This window comes from Sceloporus undulatus, chromosome 8, assembly GCF_019175285.1.
Source record: "Sceloporus undulatus isolate JIND9_A2432 ecotype Alabama chromosome 8, SceUnd_v1.1, whole genome shotgun sequence".
NCBI lineage: Eukaryota > Metazoa > Chordata > Lepidosauria > Squamata > Phrynosomatidae > Sceloporus > Sceloporus undulatus.
In genome coordinates, this window is record NC_056529.1 from 4,585,353 (window position 1) to 4,600,562 (window position 15,210).

Consider the following 15,210-nt stretch of genomic DNA (forward strand, 5'->3'; position numbering starts at 1 on the left):
GACTGACTGACTCTTTTCCAACGCTTCTTTATCCAAGCCCCGCCCCTCGCGCCCATTCCGCCTCCCCATTGGCTGCTGAAAGGAGAGGAAAGGCGTGCCCTCGAGCGCGCATGCGCGCTACGCAAACTCGAACTGTCGCGCACAAAACACTGAAGCCAAGCAGTTGTTTGTCAGAGAGACTGACCTCTCTTTTTGGCGGAGATTCGCGGCGGATTTCTCTCCGGCCATTTGATTGGCCGATAAGGGTCCCACCTCCCGCTGACGTCACTCAATGGTCAAAATGTGACAGGAGCAGCTATTGGCTTTTGCTGTGGCCACGCCCACCCCGTTAGTCCCGCCCACCAGCTCCGCCTCTTTTCCCTCACAAGTTGAGAGTTCGATGACGTCAAACGACCAGAACCTCGTGACTAGAAAAGAAGGGGAGTCACGTGATTTCACTGGCTTCAAGCTTTCTTTAGGGTCATCTATTGAAAATATAGGGAAGGGGGACACTTGGCTTAACAACTGTCTGTTTAAGAGGGACCCAGGAGTCCTAGCAGGCCACAAGCTGAGCCTGAGCCAAGAGTTGTGATGCAGCAGCGAAAAAGGCCAATGCGATCCTAGGCTGCACTGATAGAAGTATAGTGTCTAGAATGAAAGGTTGTAATAGTGCCACTGTATCCTGTTCTGGTCAGGCCTCACTTGGAATAATCCTGTGTCCAGTTCTGGGCAACACAGTTCAAAAGGGATGTTGAGAAGCTGGGGCCATGTGTCCAAAGGAGGGAGACTAAAATGGTGACAGGTCTAGAAACCATGAAACCCTTTGAGGAGAGACTGAGGGAGCTGGGGATGTTTAGCCTGGAGAAGAGAAGGTTAAGAGGTGATATGATCGCCCTGTTTAAATATTTGAAGGGATGTCATATTGAGGAGGGAGCAAGCTTGTCTTCTGCTGCTCCAGAGAACAGGACCCAATGGAGCAATGGATGCAAGCTCCAGGAAAAGAGATTCCACCTCAACATTAGGAAGAACTTCCTGACAGTAAGGGCTGCCCAACAGTGGAACAAACTCCCCCGGAGTGTAGTGGAGTCTCCTTCCTTAGAGGTCTTTAAGCAGAGGCTGGATGGCCATCTGTCAAGGATGCTTTGATTGAGAGTTCCTGCATGGCAGAATGGAGTCGGAATGGATGGTTATTCTATCATTCTATGACTCTAAGTACTCCATAACATTGAAATAGATATATATTTTTACGAATATAATGACTTTAGGTCAATGAGTTAAGAATTTTATATATTTGATATATACAGTAGCGACTTTACATCATTCTGTAATGTCATCTTAATATATATATATATATATATATATATATATAATTTTTAAAAATAAGAAAAGGAATAAAAAACCTGCCGAGCGACATAGAATCTAGAATGTTCCCTTATAGAAAGAGAGAGGGCCTTAATTATTAGGAAACGTCGGGAGGAACAAAAGGGTAAACATCCCATTGTTGACGTACCGAGATATGAATTGTAGGAACAGCTGCCGTATCATTTAACAGCAAAAGAACTGGGTTGATTAATTAAAATAATCACTGTTTTTGGTTGCTGAACGACATGTGCGCATGTGCAGAAATGGTCAAAGGCTTTCAGGGCCGACAGCCATAGTTTTTTTGTGGGTTTTTTGGGCCGTGTGGCCATGTTCTAGAAGAGTTTATTCCTGACGTTTCGCCTGCATCTGTGGCTGGCATCTTCAGAGAGTGCTGGCATAGATGTGAGTGGGGTGCATGTGTGTGTGTGTGTGTGTGTATAGATATATATATATACTGTGTTAGTGGGGTATACATATAACGTGTGATCACACCCTATATATATATACCCCACTCGCTTCCATACCAGCATCCTCTGAAGATGCCAGCCACAGATGCTGGTGAAACGTCAGGAATAAACTCATCTAGAACATGGCCACAGAGCCCCAAAAACCCGCAAAGCAACTATGGATGCCGCCATGAAATCCTTCAACGTCACATAAGAATACTATCCTCAATCCCCCCCCTTTTAGGCTCAAGTGTCCCTCTTTGTGCCAGAGACCTGAAACGTTGGGCGAAGAGTTACTACAGCCTTAGTCCATGATGTTGAAGAGACTTAATTCGCCCTGGACCTATTATTTTTTAAAGCGATATTTATTATTATTTTCATTAAACTTTAATAAAACAAACTAGACAATTTAAAAGATTTATTATTATTTTAATTAAAACCATTTTATTTCCGAACCTTTGCGCGTGTCGCAACACGCTGCAAATTAAAGCAAAACCAAAGCAGTATTAAAAATTGCTGGGTTTGGGGGGTGGATGAGTTTAAATTCAATGTGTATTTGCTTTATTTATTCTAACTTTAGGTCGGCAAGGCCTTGTTGTTCCACGCTTTTCACAGCTGTTCGTCTCTTGGCTCTTCTGGGTCAGGCTGGTCCTGTGAAAACCAAAGAGAAATGGTTAGTGAAACAAGAAGAAGGTTGCTGGCAAAGACGGGTCTGTCGTACTTTGGCCGTGGAAACGCCAAAGATAGGGGTCTGGCTGATGAAACTTATAGAGACGGAAGAAATGGGCAGCTCTTTTAAATCTGAAAGGTTTAGAGGAAATGGACAAAAGAATGGTTTCCGATGATTGCAATAAAATTATGGTATTAAAGCAGCAAGGAAAACTAAAGAGCGCATTATTAGATTGACTAGAAATGAAAATGACATGCGAATAATAGGTTTTAGGTAGAGGAGTATTTATCTTACCTTTTTGTAATTTTGAAAGGGAGCAATAAGACCAAAAAATGTTATTCTTATAGTATATGATGCTTATTGCTCAGGGAACATTGGAAGTTTTGTAAATGGATTTGACAAGTGAGCGTTTTTGTTTTAAATTTAGTGTGGAAATGTATAATAGGAATAAAATTATTATTATTATTATTATTAACAAGGGGGGGGGGTGGAGAAGAAGTCTAATACCTGTCTGGGCATTTCCACATTGTTTCCTTCTTCTAGGTTTCCATCGTTTCCTTCTTCTACGTCTCCGTTGTTTCCTTCTTCTCTTTCTGGTGGAGTGTTTCCAAAGTCGTATCCTGCGTCTAGTAAGTCTGCCAGATCTTTTCCTAAAATCAGCTGTTTATAAGCTTTGCACAATTCTGTAATAATAATAATAATAATAATAATAATAATGGCTTTCGTACCACATACTAATCGAAAGTCAAGCCGCAAATATGGAGACCCAGGTGTAGAAGGGAAAGTGACATGCCTGTATTGTGACTGCGAAGCATCGCTATTTCGGCGTTCCTTGTTTTCATCATGAGGCTGAATTGTTCTTTTAGCCCTCTGTACTGTACCTCCAGCGTAGCGCATCGGTTGCGAAGGTAATTGAGCTCCTCTTCCATGATGATGATGGAGAAAGGAAAAGAGATAATTTGGATTATCTGCAGAAAAAGGGAAGGAGATAATTTGGATTATCAGTAGGAGGACTTGAATGGGATCAAGATGATGATGGTGGTGGTGGTGGCGGCGGTGGCGGCGGCGGCTCCTTGGGCCAGGGATCATACGTTCCCCTCCAATGTTTATATACTACGTTTGTATATTTTCTCGTTCTTTGCATATCAAGATAAAAAGTAACGGTCAATTGGAGTGTAGCTTGCAAATTTTCCGTTTGATAATACACTCATCCCTCCACATTTGCAGATTTGATTAATATCTAGGTCCTCCAGTGCAACTCTTTGGTCAACCTTAACTAAAAGTTGCACTGAAAGACCTAGAGAGGACACTCTACTAGGCCTTAGTCCAACGGTCAGTGTCTGTTGGACACTGACCACAGAGTTGCACCGGAGGACCTAGAGATCCCTAGAGAGGTGTCCTCTCAGGTGAAAACATGGTGTTCTTGTTATTTGTGGTTTTTCCACATTCACGGGGGTCTTGTGCCCCTAACCCCAGATAATGTGGAGGGACAAGTATATTTGCATATAAAGATAAAACGTAACGGTCAACCGGAGCCTAGTTTGCAACATTTCCCATTTGATAGTATCACCTACCGCTTTGAATATTCCCTCACAAAGCACACGTGGCCAACCGCCCGCTCTTCGCTCAACGAGCGGCGCGCTTTTGAAACTGTCCGTCTTGCGACCAACTTGATACATTCCCATTGAAAGAAAGGAGTTGGCCTTCCTCCTCTGAGGCTGAGAGAGTGTGACTCGACTAGGGTCACCCAGTGGGTCTCTGTGGCCAAGCAGAGGGGGATTTGAACCTGGCTCTCCAGAGTCAGAGTCCAACACTCTAACCACTACGCCACCAACGCTATTGTTATAAACGGTCTTTCTGAATGGACGTTAGAGCCGGTGTGGTTTGACTGTTGGACTATATGACTCCGGAGGCCAGGGTTCGAATCCCCGCTCAGCCATGGAAATCCACTGGAGGATGTTGGGCAAGAAGCCACACATTCTCAGCAATGATGGTGAGAAACAATTTGGGTCTCTGGTTCATTCTGCCTCTCCATCTATATCCATGTTTTTCTTGCCATCCTTTCTTCCATTTTTATTTCTAAAGAGGATAGAAGTTTGGTTCTTTGATGCCAAAAAACTGGCCAGCTTGTAGCTTCAGAAGCCATTCTGGGGATAGGTGAAAGGTGGGCTTCATCTTTTAGCCTGGCCGACCCAATTCCCTTTTGCCTTGACGCTGGAAGTGAGAATAAACCCTTCCCATGATCTGGGCAACATAGCTGAGGGTATAATCTCTTCTCTAGATAGACAAAGGGGTGGATTAGGATACATTTATTGGGGGGTCAGCATTACCTAGAGCAACAGAGATCCAGAGACAGATAGAGAGGTCGAGCAGCTTGTCTCTCCGTCCGTTAGGAATGACAGTTGACCAGGAACGTCCAGAGATCTAGAACACTGTGAACTGTGGAGGTTCAGCTAATCCTCTGAATCCTTTTTGCATATCCTCCCACCCTGAAGCCTTGCCATTCAACAACAGAACAATATACAGATTAACATGGAAATCACTCCTCCCAACTCACGGGTCACATTGTGTGTGTGTGTGTGTGTGTGTGTGTGTGTGTATATATATATCCCACTCACTTCCATGCCAGCATTCTCTGAAGATGCCAGCCACAGATGCAAAATGTCAGGAATAAACTCTCACTCCTCCATCCCAGGCTCACTATATATATATATATATACACACACATACACACACACACACACACACACACACACATATATATATATATCCCACTCACTTCCATGCCAGCATTCTCTGAAGCAAAGGAGAAAATAGCTTGGCTACATATATCTTGGTTTTCATATGTGAAATGTTGAAGAGTATGTAAAAATGCTATTTGAAAGCACCAAAATCTCCAAATATATAATATGCATATAGAGTTTGGTAAGTCCCCTGTCAACTGCTGCCTCTCAGACATTAGGCGCTTTACTTTTCATGCGCTGTTAAATACAAAAATGATTCTAAAATCTGATTTTGAAAGAGGGGGGAACCAAAGATGATTTTGGCAAAAGCAGCTATTCTGTCAAGGAGATCTCTGCAGTTAAGTTCTCCTTATTCCTTAGGAAAGAAAAGGCTGGATCAATGGGGCGTTTGTCCCATTGCAATAATGTGAGCCTGAATGAAAATAGCCAGATTGCATCCCATATAAAAACTCGCAGAGTCCCTCGTAAGCACTTTTATGGCCTTTCATTGCAAAGTTTAACAGCTCCTCGGAAGTTGCAAGGGCAAGATTAACTTTCTTGCACGATTTCTTTTTTAAACTTTCAATATATATAGGAAACAAACGCTGCCTTTCTTTATTGTTGGTTTAGCGTCCTTCCTCACAATCAGACATTACTTCACAAAGTTCTCAGTAGTTTTATGTTTCTGAGATTATTAAAGGGGAAATCCCCCAAAAATGAAATGAAATCCCCGCTTCCTACAGGGTTTGTGGCTTAACCGAACAATTGCTCTACTTCATTCGACGGACATAAATTTTCACCCCAAAGTAGCTGAAGTGGATTTTAATTGGAAGCAACCAAACTAAGCCAGACAGGAGAGAGGGAAAAATAGGTTTGAATGTCATGGGAATGCTGCTTTATACAGAATGGTGACCCTATACAATGTACATAATGCAGTTTGACACAAGTGCTGTAGCTCCATCCTATGGACTCTTGAGATTTGTAGTTTTACAAGGATGTTAGCCTTCCCTGCCAAAAAGCATTGGTGCCTCACCAAACTACAAATTCCAAGTGTCTGTAAGATGGATCCATCGCACTTAAAGTGGTATCAAGCTGCATTATTTCCACAATGTAGATACACCTTTTGGTCTGATATGCGCTGCAGAAATGATGCAGTTGAGCACTGTTTTAAATGCCATGGCTCAATGCTATGGAAGTGGTGGATTTGTAGTTTGTGGCGGCGCCAGAGTTTTCCAACAGAGAAGGCTCAGTATCTCACAAAACTAGAAATCCCAATATTTCATAGTATTGAGCCATGGCACTTAAAGCGGTGTCCAACCGCATTAGCTCTGCAATATAGATGCAGTTCTAGACTCATGCAACGCGTCAGAAATTAACTTTCACGCATTCCCACTGAGTTTTCTCTAATGTCATTGTTCAGGAGTTAATGCTAAAGCACTTTTGCGATGTGAAGTCGAAGGCTTTCATGGCTGGCATCTATCTTTTTTGTGGGTTTTTCGGGTTCTGTGGCCATGTTCTGGAAGAGTTTGTTCCTGACGTTTCGCCAGCATCTCCGAAGATGCCAGCCACGGATGCTGACGAAACATCAGGAACAAACTCTTCTAGAACATGGCACAGAACCCAAAAAAACCCACAAAACACCACTATGCTTTTGCGATATTGCACTAGTTAAACATTAGGATCGTTTTGTTTTGGTGCAAACATTCTGTTTTTGCCTCGCTGGCTCTGCATTGAATCTTGGAAACGATAGCTGTACTTACTAGCAATGGCTATCTTGGCTACTTTCAAGATAATGCAACCAGGCAGCCAAGTAGATTTCATACATTTCATCTTGGAAAATAATGGGTTACTGTAATTCAAACTGACCCAGAAAGTAGGAATGAAAACTTCTCGGTAATGCTAAGAGCTCCCAGGAAATACTTTGGGGTAATGAAAACGTCATATGGCTTGCCAAAATAAAATTGGTTTGCAAAGAAACAAAACCTGGGACTTATGGAGACTTCTTTCTTGGTTGGGATGGGAGGGCTGTATATTACAGTATTTCTGCATGTTACGATTTTACGTAACACAAAGAGGAACGGCTCCTTTTGTGTGCCAGCTGTGTTTTGAGAACAGTAACTCATGTACAGAGTTGTAAATCATTGATGAATTGGGTGAAAGAATCAATGTATTTCCCATCTATGCTACTTGCACGGTCCAGGATCACTCATAATGTCTGTTCTCCCTCCAATTCTGCATGGATCTATATAGGAATATTTGGTATATATATCAAGCAGAGTGCAGCAAAGGTAGTACAGTATGAGTTTGCGGCAGAAACAGGAGCCATTACTGAGGATGCTTTTGTGTTTTGTCTAAATGTCAGTGTTAAATGTTCAATGTTAAATGTCTTTAATGAGAATAAAATTTGAAAAAGAAAAAAGGTGTACAATACTAGTAGCATGCAAAGCAACAGCAGGATAGACATGATATTCTGTGATAAGTATTGTTTTAAATCCTACTTTTTTAGCCTCGTGTGATCAAGTCCTTAGTCAAAATAAGCTTAAAGCAAAAAATATCAACCCACAAAACTCAATTGCCTAATCGATTTCGATGCCTTTTCGTAGACTAAAGCCATTCCCGCCGATCTTGATCAAGACACATCATGCAGGTGCCAGCCATGAAGTTCATATAAGGCGAAGATAAAGCGTAAGAGACCTTGAGAGGGTCAAAGGAGAAAACAACAAAGAGGTAAAATCATATCAGGAAAATATTAGCAATCGCAGATAAGTGACTCAAGACGGAAAGATAAAAGGTGTTACATAGAAGCGGGATATACGTTATGGGGACGGAGGATGAGATTGTCACGTCAAAGGGTGTGTCTCAGAATAGGTAAAAATGCAGAGTTGCCTATGTTCTTTTCCTCCTCAGTTGAAGAGAAAGTTGTTGCACCAGATCTGGGGAGTGACATAAAATTTAATACTTGGTATGGCCTAGAAACATTTCGGCAAAAGCCCTGCAGAAGTCATGTCCAGACTTTATGAAGGTATCTGTCTTACCACAGGAGCCTGGCCAAGCTTAAAATCTTTGGGACAGACATATCCCTCAATCCTATTGCCTTCACAGGGACCTTCTCTGTGACTGCTCCCAGACTTTGGTATTCCCTTCCTAAGGAGGTTCGAGTGGCTTTTTCTTCGCTGCCTTTCCAGCAGCAGGGTTTTTTATTCCAGGTACCATCTTGGAATATAACAAACATTCAAGGGTAGCTGTGTTGGCCATTTAACAAATGCACACAAAAATCCATCAGTGATACCTTTATTGGCCAACTGAAATGCACAATATTCTTGTTGCAAGCTTTGGAAGAAGCTCCATGGGCTTCTTCATCAGGCAAGACATTACAAACCAAATAGAAGAAGAAGACAAAACCCAATTGGACATGTTAGATGCCTGCATGCTGTTTCAGTCCTTAGTAAAGATGTTACGATGGGGAGGATAGCTTTTCTAACTAACATCTCCAACTGTTTTTGGTTTGTAACCTCTTGCCTGATGAAGATGCCCATAGAGCTTCGAAAGCTTGCAACAAGTACATTGTGCATTTCGGTTGGCCAACAAAAGGCTAACCGAATGTGTTTTGCTGTCGTTGTAAGTATCTATTTTGTCATCTGTTTTGTGTTTTACAAAGAAAGAAATATTTCCTGGCTGCTCCCTAAAACAGGTGTGCAGAAGGGTCACCAGACACACGTCAGTCCTGATTTATTGTTTTGTTTTGTCTTGCTTGTTTCTGACCTTTGCATTGTGCTGATAAACTCCATAAACCAAATTGTAAGGGTGGGAGAGACAGGCCAGGTGGGTTGGCAACACTATATTTCACAGCTATTCCCAATCTTTTTGCAGCCACGCATCCCCACGCACACCTGGGGATGATGAAGCTGCAATCTGACAAATCTGGGGGGCACGAGATAGTTAAAGACAGATATTGAAAACAATGTAGAACTGTTAGAAACAAGTTCTTCCTCCCCCCCCCTTTTTTTTTTCCTAAGCAGGTTTAAGAAAGTTGCTGAGTCTGTGCTCTTTGCTAAATGTTTCTGAGTGTTGCAATTCCTTCCTTCATCTTTACTGGCCCTCCGCCGCCGCCGCCGCCGTTCACACAAAGTTCAGGGAAATGGAGCAACACACAATCCGGGCCCAGCCTTTTTAATGCCTGCAACAGGAGTGTAGCTATGGGAGAGGAGCAAAAGGAAGGCGTTATCCTTCTCCAAATATGAATTTGGCATTTGGAACCCCTTTTTTTGGTATGTAGCGTTATATCCTGGGTCTATTCAGGCTATTCGCATCAGTTATTCACACTACCGGCGATGCATTCTGGGAAAATCTCGATATTGATTATCCCAAATTAAGAGGGGTTTTTGACAGCCCTCTCCCCCCAACTTAATAGGTGACATTCAGGATGTGTGTAAACAACGGAGATTTAACCCGGATTCATCCTGGATTATTTTCACTGCGTGAATAACCCCTACGAAAAGGTGTATTAGAGTTACAAACGGAATGCAAAGCAGCAGCCAAAGACTCTTTTATCCTTGTTAAAATTCAAATTTTTAGCCCCAGTCCAAAGTGTGGGCAATTTTCAATGTGGAACTCTCTGCAATTCTAAATATTGGGACCGAAGGAAAATTCAAGGCTGGAGCTGAATTCTTACAAAGTGGGGCAATGCCCTCATTCGGCCATCCCTCCCAAAACTTACATCCTTGGACTATACTCATGCCTCAGGATCAAAGATTTTGATTTGGTTTGGATCCATCGCATAAGTAAAGAGCAACTGGGGTTCATGCCCAGGAGAGGTCTTTGCTAGCAGAACTGTATGTACCCCTGAATCCCGCCAAGGCAATGGCATCAAGTGATTCTCAGCAACGCCGTGCTTCTACTTGGCAGGGGAAACGCCGGAGACAGCAACAGCTGCCCTGCATGTTGCTGGCCTCCCGCAGACTTTAATCCACCAGGTTTACACAGTTGTTGGACGAAGATTAAAGGCAAGAGCCATTTTTGAAAAAAGGAAAAGAAAAAGAGGCACTGACTGGGGAAACTATGACAACAAAGGCAGATTTAGGCTCCCATCGCCCTTCCTTTCTGCTCCTTGTGTTGCATAAAGGTTGGCATTCTGCTTCGAGACATGTGCACACACAAGTTGCACTATGTGTGCAGGGTGAAATATTCGCCACAGCGCAACAGATGGATTCTGCTGACAGTGGCGAAAAGACAACTGCACATACAGTACCGTTGTGTGTTATGTTTACACACTGCAGTTGTACATTGTTGTTCCCCACTGCAGTTGTGCATTGACATGGACTGTGCAAGGCTGCTAGCCTGCCTAGGGACTACATAGTTCTGACGGTCTCTGGAATTTGTAGTATGGTGCTTTCTGACAAAGAAGGGTGAGTCTGTCCATATAATACACATTCTTCCTTGCTTCCTACTACCCTCCACCTTTCCTAGCATCATCGCCTTTTCTAATGGTTCATTTAAACTCATGATGTGGCCAAAATACAACAGGCATAGAGTCATTATCTTGGCTTCCAGGGAGAACTCAGGCTTGATCTGTTCAAGGACCTATTTTTCTTGGTCATCCGTGGTATTCTTAACAATCTTCTCTAGCGCCACATCTCAAATGAGTTTATTTTCTTCCTATCTGCTTTCTTCACTACCCATCTCTCGCATCCGTACTTGGTGACGGGGAATACAATGACTTGGACAAATCCTAACATTATGCTCCATTGTGTATCTTTACTTTTTAGGATCTCGTCTGCTTCTTTCACAGTTGCCTTCTCCAATTCCAGTTTCTGGACTGCATTCTCCTTTGCATTGTAATGCTAGTAGGAGTGTCAATGAGGGCTTCCTTCCACCTCCTCTGCTGGATTAAAGAACCATCTGTGGGGATTTAATGCGGGAAAGAAAAACGCCTCTAGCCAGAAATGTGTGACAATGTGTGTGTATGAGAGAGAAAAAGAGGAGCACAGGGAAGGAAAGAAAGGCCCTTGTAAACAGAGGCATCCCAAAACATTGTGATGCCCCAAGGCAGAAAACACAAGTGGTGCTCTCCATAGTGACATATTATTTTGCTGCCCATGAAAAGCACCCTCAAATTCCAAGCCCTTCACAAATGGGATGCTTCATTTTGTCTAAGACAGTATTATGATTGTGATTACGGTTATGATTACTATTACTATATTTATTTGTATCCTGCTCTTTTCCCAGAATTGGGATTTAAGAGTGGCTTCACAATATTAAAAAACAATACAATTAAAAACATAGAAAAGAGGTCCATTAAAAAGGAATTAAATTATTACAAAGTCCCAGGAATGATTTGTTGCTGGTTATTCCCCGAGTAGTGACTCTTTAATCGCGGTGTGTGTGAAACTCTTAGTCACTTACCGCACAAATTTTCACAGTATAATCACTGTTTAAACCCCTGATTTTCCCCGTGTGATAAAGTACATGGGCTTTTGTTGGCAAGGTTTGTTCAAATGGTTTGGTTCGGAGTTTATCACACTGAGGCTAATTATGTCATTAAAGAGAAAGTAAAGCGCATTTAAAGCATCCCGCAAATAAAGTGAAAATGGCGAGTAATTGTGCGAATGATGATCACACACAATTGCGCATATAAAGTGATATCGGAAATGCATTGTCACCGAAATCCCAAAAGCGAAAAAATGCATGTTAATGCTTCTTTGTGACCACTTTAATGGCGGGTTTTGTGCGACGTCGTGTGAAATTGTTTCTTACGCAGTTTTCCCGGGATATTCACAGGATAAACTTCCGATCTCTTTCGTGTGATAAATGCCTCTCTCTACAGAACAGGCCCTGTGCTATAGCTGACCCCGTTTGCAGGAAAGCTGCCAACATCAGCTTCTGTGTGGCTCTTCCTTCTTCAAATAGGGCTTAGACAGGCTCAGTCTTGGCTGCGGTGGATGGAAGGGGTATCCTTTCATTTTATATACAAGAGGGCTAAACAACCAGCTGCCTTGTTCTGACCTGGGAGGAATGCAGAAGGTGCCGCAATGCAACCGCCAGCCATAAATTATGGGGCTGCTTGCAGGGTTTCAAAGGTAAATTGGGAATTCTCAAATTTTATATCCCACTCCTCACCTTTTGCCAAGAACCCCTACCAGTTCCTTTCAGGGCTTATAAAAATACATGATCATTTTTCTTTTAAAGCCGTCTCGCATACATGTAAACAGTCCATTTCTGGTTAGTTGGTAGCATTTAAATCAAGGGTGGGCAACTGCAGTTCTGTTAGCTTGCAACTCCCTGCAGACCCAGCCAGCATAGCCGATGTTGAAGAATGATAGGATCTGTAGTCCAAAACATCTGGCCACACTTGCCATTTCTTCATCTAAATAAAATGGCTTGGGGCTAAGTTATCTGAACAACCATTTTGTCCCCTTTCAACTTGCCTGTAATTTGTTATCACCACTGAAGACCATGGGGTCCGTTCGTGTTGCACAAATACTATAAACCTACGTTAGCTCAACTGCTGTCGCTGCATCCTCTGGCATTCTGGGGTTTGTAGTTTGGGGAGGAACTAGAGCTCTCTGGCTGAGATTTCTAAGTGCCTCTCTTTGAAATGCATGTCAATGCTGCTAAAAAGATCCTTATAGACTGAGGATGAGGAGGAAAGACTCTGTAAAAAGAAGTTTCTTTGTCAGCGGCTTTGTTAACTAAGGTGTGACAGTGTTGTATATCTACATTGTAGAAATAATGCAGTTTGAGCCCACTTTAAGTGCTGTAACTTCGTCCTATGGAATCCTAGGATTTTATCGTTATACAGTGCAAGGTCTTTAGCCTTCTCTGCCCAAAAGTGCTAATGTGTACATATTTAGTATGTGTACATCTGATTTGTCCTTTTAAACTGATGTGTATTTTAACTGATGTGTTTTAACTGATGTGGCATGTCTGTTAATTGTAGTTGTTCCCTGGCTTGATCCTTGGGGACAAGTGGGCAAGAAATATTAATTAATAATATTAATACTAATATTAATAGCAGCCTCATAAAACAACAAATCTCAGGATTCTATAGGATGGATCCATGGCAGTTAAAGTGGTGCCAAACTGCATTATTTCTACAATGTAGATGTATCTACATTTAGATGTAGGAGCCAGCATGGTGTAGTGTTTTGAGCATTGGACTATGACTTTGGAGACTAGGGTTCGAATCCCAGCTTGGCCATGGAAATCCGCTGGGTGGCCCTGGGTAAGTCACAGTCTCTCAGCCTCAGAGGATGGCAATGGCAGACCTTTTCTGATGAAACCTGCCAAGAAAACCCCATGAACATAGGGTCTCCATAAGTTGGAAATGAACTGAGGGCACATATAGATGCATCGTCGTATATGTCTTTTCTGCTTGGTGGATCACAGGGCTCCATGGATTAAAAAACCGAAAGAAAACCCAGAGCAGATCTCACAGAAAAGTCAAAGTTCCCTGGGAAATCCAATGCAAAGTTTACAGAGAGGACAGCAACCGCTTTTCCCCCGGCTGCAAGAAGTCTATTGAGAATTGACATGCCAAGAGTTGTTTACTGAAGTGAACTACTCTAATAGTTGCAGTACCTCTGGGAGACCCTTAAAAGAAATCCCTGAGAGCCCTGATGGAAGGTGAAACTTAAGACGTATACCAAATCCTGGAGAACAAATAGGTGCATTTGTCGCAAAGGACAAAGGAAGGCGGGCTTCGATATGATGGTTTATGAGCTCTCTCTTTGTGTGCGTATGTGTGCGACCATTAAAGACAAATATCGCAATTGCAGGGCCTGAGTTTTCCAAAGCTGTAAAGAGAAGGGAGACTTGTCCCATCAAAGGCTCATATTGTCCAAGAAAAGCTTGATAGTATGTATGGAAACTATGCATCAAAATGGTACTTCTATCCAATGAATCAAAAGGGCCATTCCTTCTGTAAGACACCTTTAAGATCTGTGTCTACATGGCAAATTGAATGCCTAAAAGGACAGAGTTATGACAGCGGCAACATCAAACCATGTAGCAGTCTACCTATGAAGGCAAAAGAAGTGGCCAAGCCTTTAGAAAGGTGTTTGGAGTTTTTAAAAACAGCATTTGCAGAGGGTTTTCTGCTGCTGGTGGGTAATAGATGGGACTTGGCCTGAATCCGGAGAAGTATTTGGAGATCTGGCTGCCCATCTGAAGGAGCCGGATCCCTTGGGTGAGAAACGTCAGTCCGGACGCCTCTTGAGAACGCGGTTTGTTTGTGAGCGAGACGGCTGGCGTTGGCTCCTCGTTCTGATCCCAGATGGAATATTGTGAGAACGGCCAAGTTCTCCCCTGGGGCTTTCAGAAGCTGGAGGCGACGGAGGGAGCAGAAAGACGTGGCGCTAAAAATAAAATACAAATTTGTTTCCTTCGCCTCCTGCAGTTTGCTAACAGCTGTGGTCCAAACGAAGGAACACACACACACACACACACACACACACACACACACAAAGAGCTTTTTTGCTGTGTAATAACATCCAGCGTTGTGTAGTGGTTTGAGTTTTGGACTATGGAGATTATCAGACAGGGGATGGGACATCTTGTCCCTTCCTTATAGCGCAGTCACAAAAAGATTTTCATATGATGTCATGCTCATCCTGTCCCGCCATTAAACTACGATTGACTGCAGTAGCGCAAAAGTTTCACATGATGTCATATTTATCCTGTCATTGTCTTGTCGGCGAAGTGGAATTGTCCCATCCTTGCCCTTCATTTGAGCATTGAGACCATGCCAGAGTTATGGGCTGGTTATGACTGGGGCTCTACGGCCATGCAGAGATTCAAATCCTGATCTCCAGAGTCATAGAAGATTATCGAATGGGAGCGAAGCCCTTCCTTATCCCATCCGTGACCATGATCATGCGAAAGACATACATACATTTGCACTGATCCTGTCATTAAACCATCACTGAAGTGGAATTGCTCCTTTGTATTGATAGAAGAATGTGTTCATGCAATTCCACTTCACTGACAGTTTAATGACAAGATCAGCGCCTGACCCCAGCTCCCAACAGTCTCT

General features: G+C 42.8%; 2 long non-coding RNA genes across 3 annotated transcripts in view; one reads left to right on the forward strand and one right to left on the reverse strand.

The window, feature by feature from the left end:
* Positions 1-433: 433 nt before the first annotated feature.
* The window catches only part of LOC121937499, an 18,074-nt gene continuing 3,297 nt past the window's right edge, over positions 434-15,210 (forward strand). The window contains exons 1-3 of one of the 2 annotated variants that reach the window (XR_006105153.1): positions 434-639; positions 2,368-2,460; positions 7,784-7,907. This is a non-coding gene — a long non-coding RNA (uncharacterized LOC121937499). Of the gene's footprint in view, positions 640-2,349; positions 2,461-7,783; positions 7,908-15,210 lie in introns of those variants that run through there. The other variant, XR_006105152.1, reaches the window with a different exon arrangement.
* On the reverse strand, positions 2,201-3,134 carry LOC121937500. Its single transcript, XR_006105154.1, has 2 exons — positions 2,965-3,134; positions 2,201-2,438 (listed from the first exon to the last, which is right to left on the reverse strand). It is a non-coding gene; the product is annotated as an uncharacterized LOC121937500 (long non-coding RNA).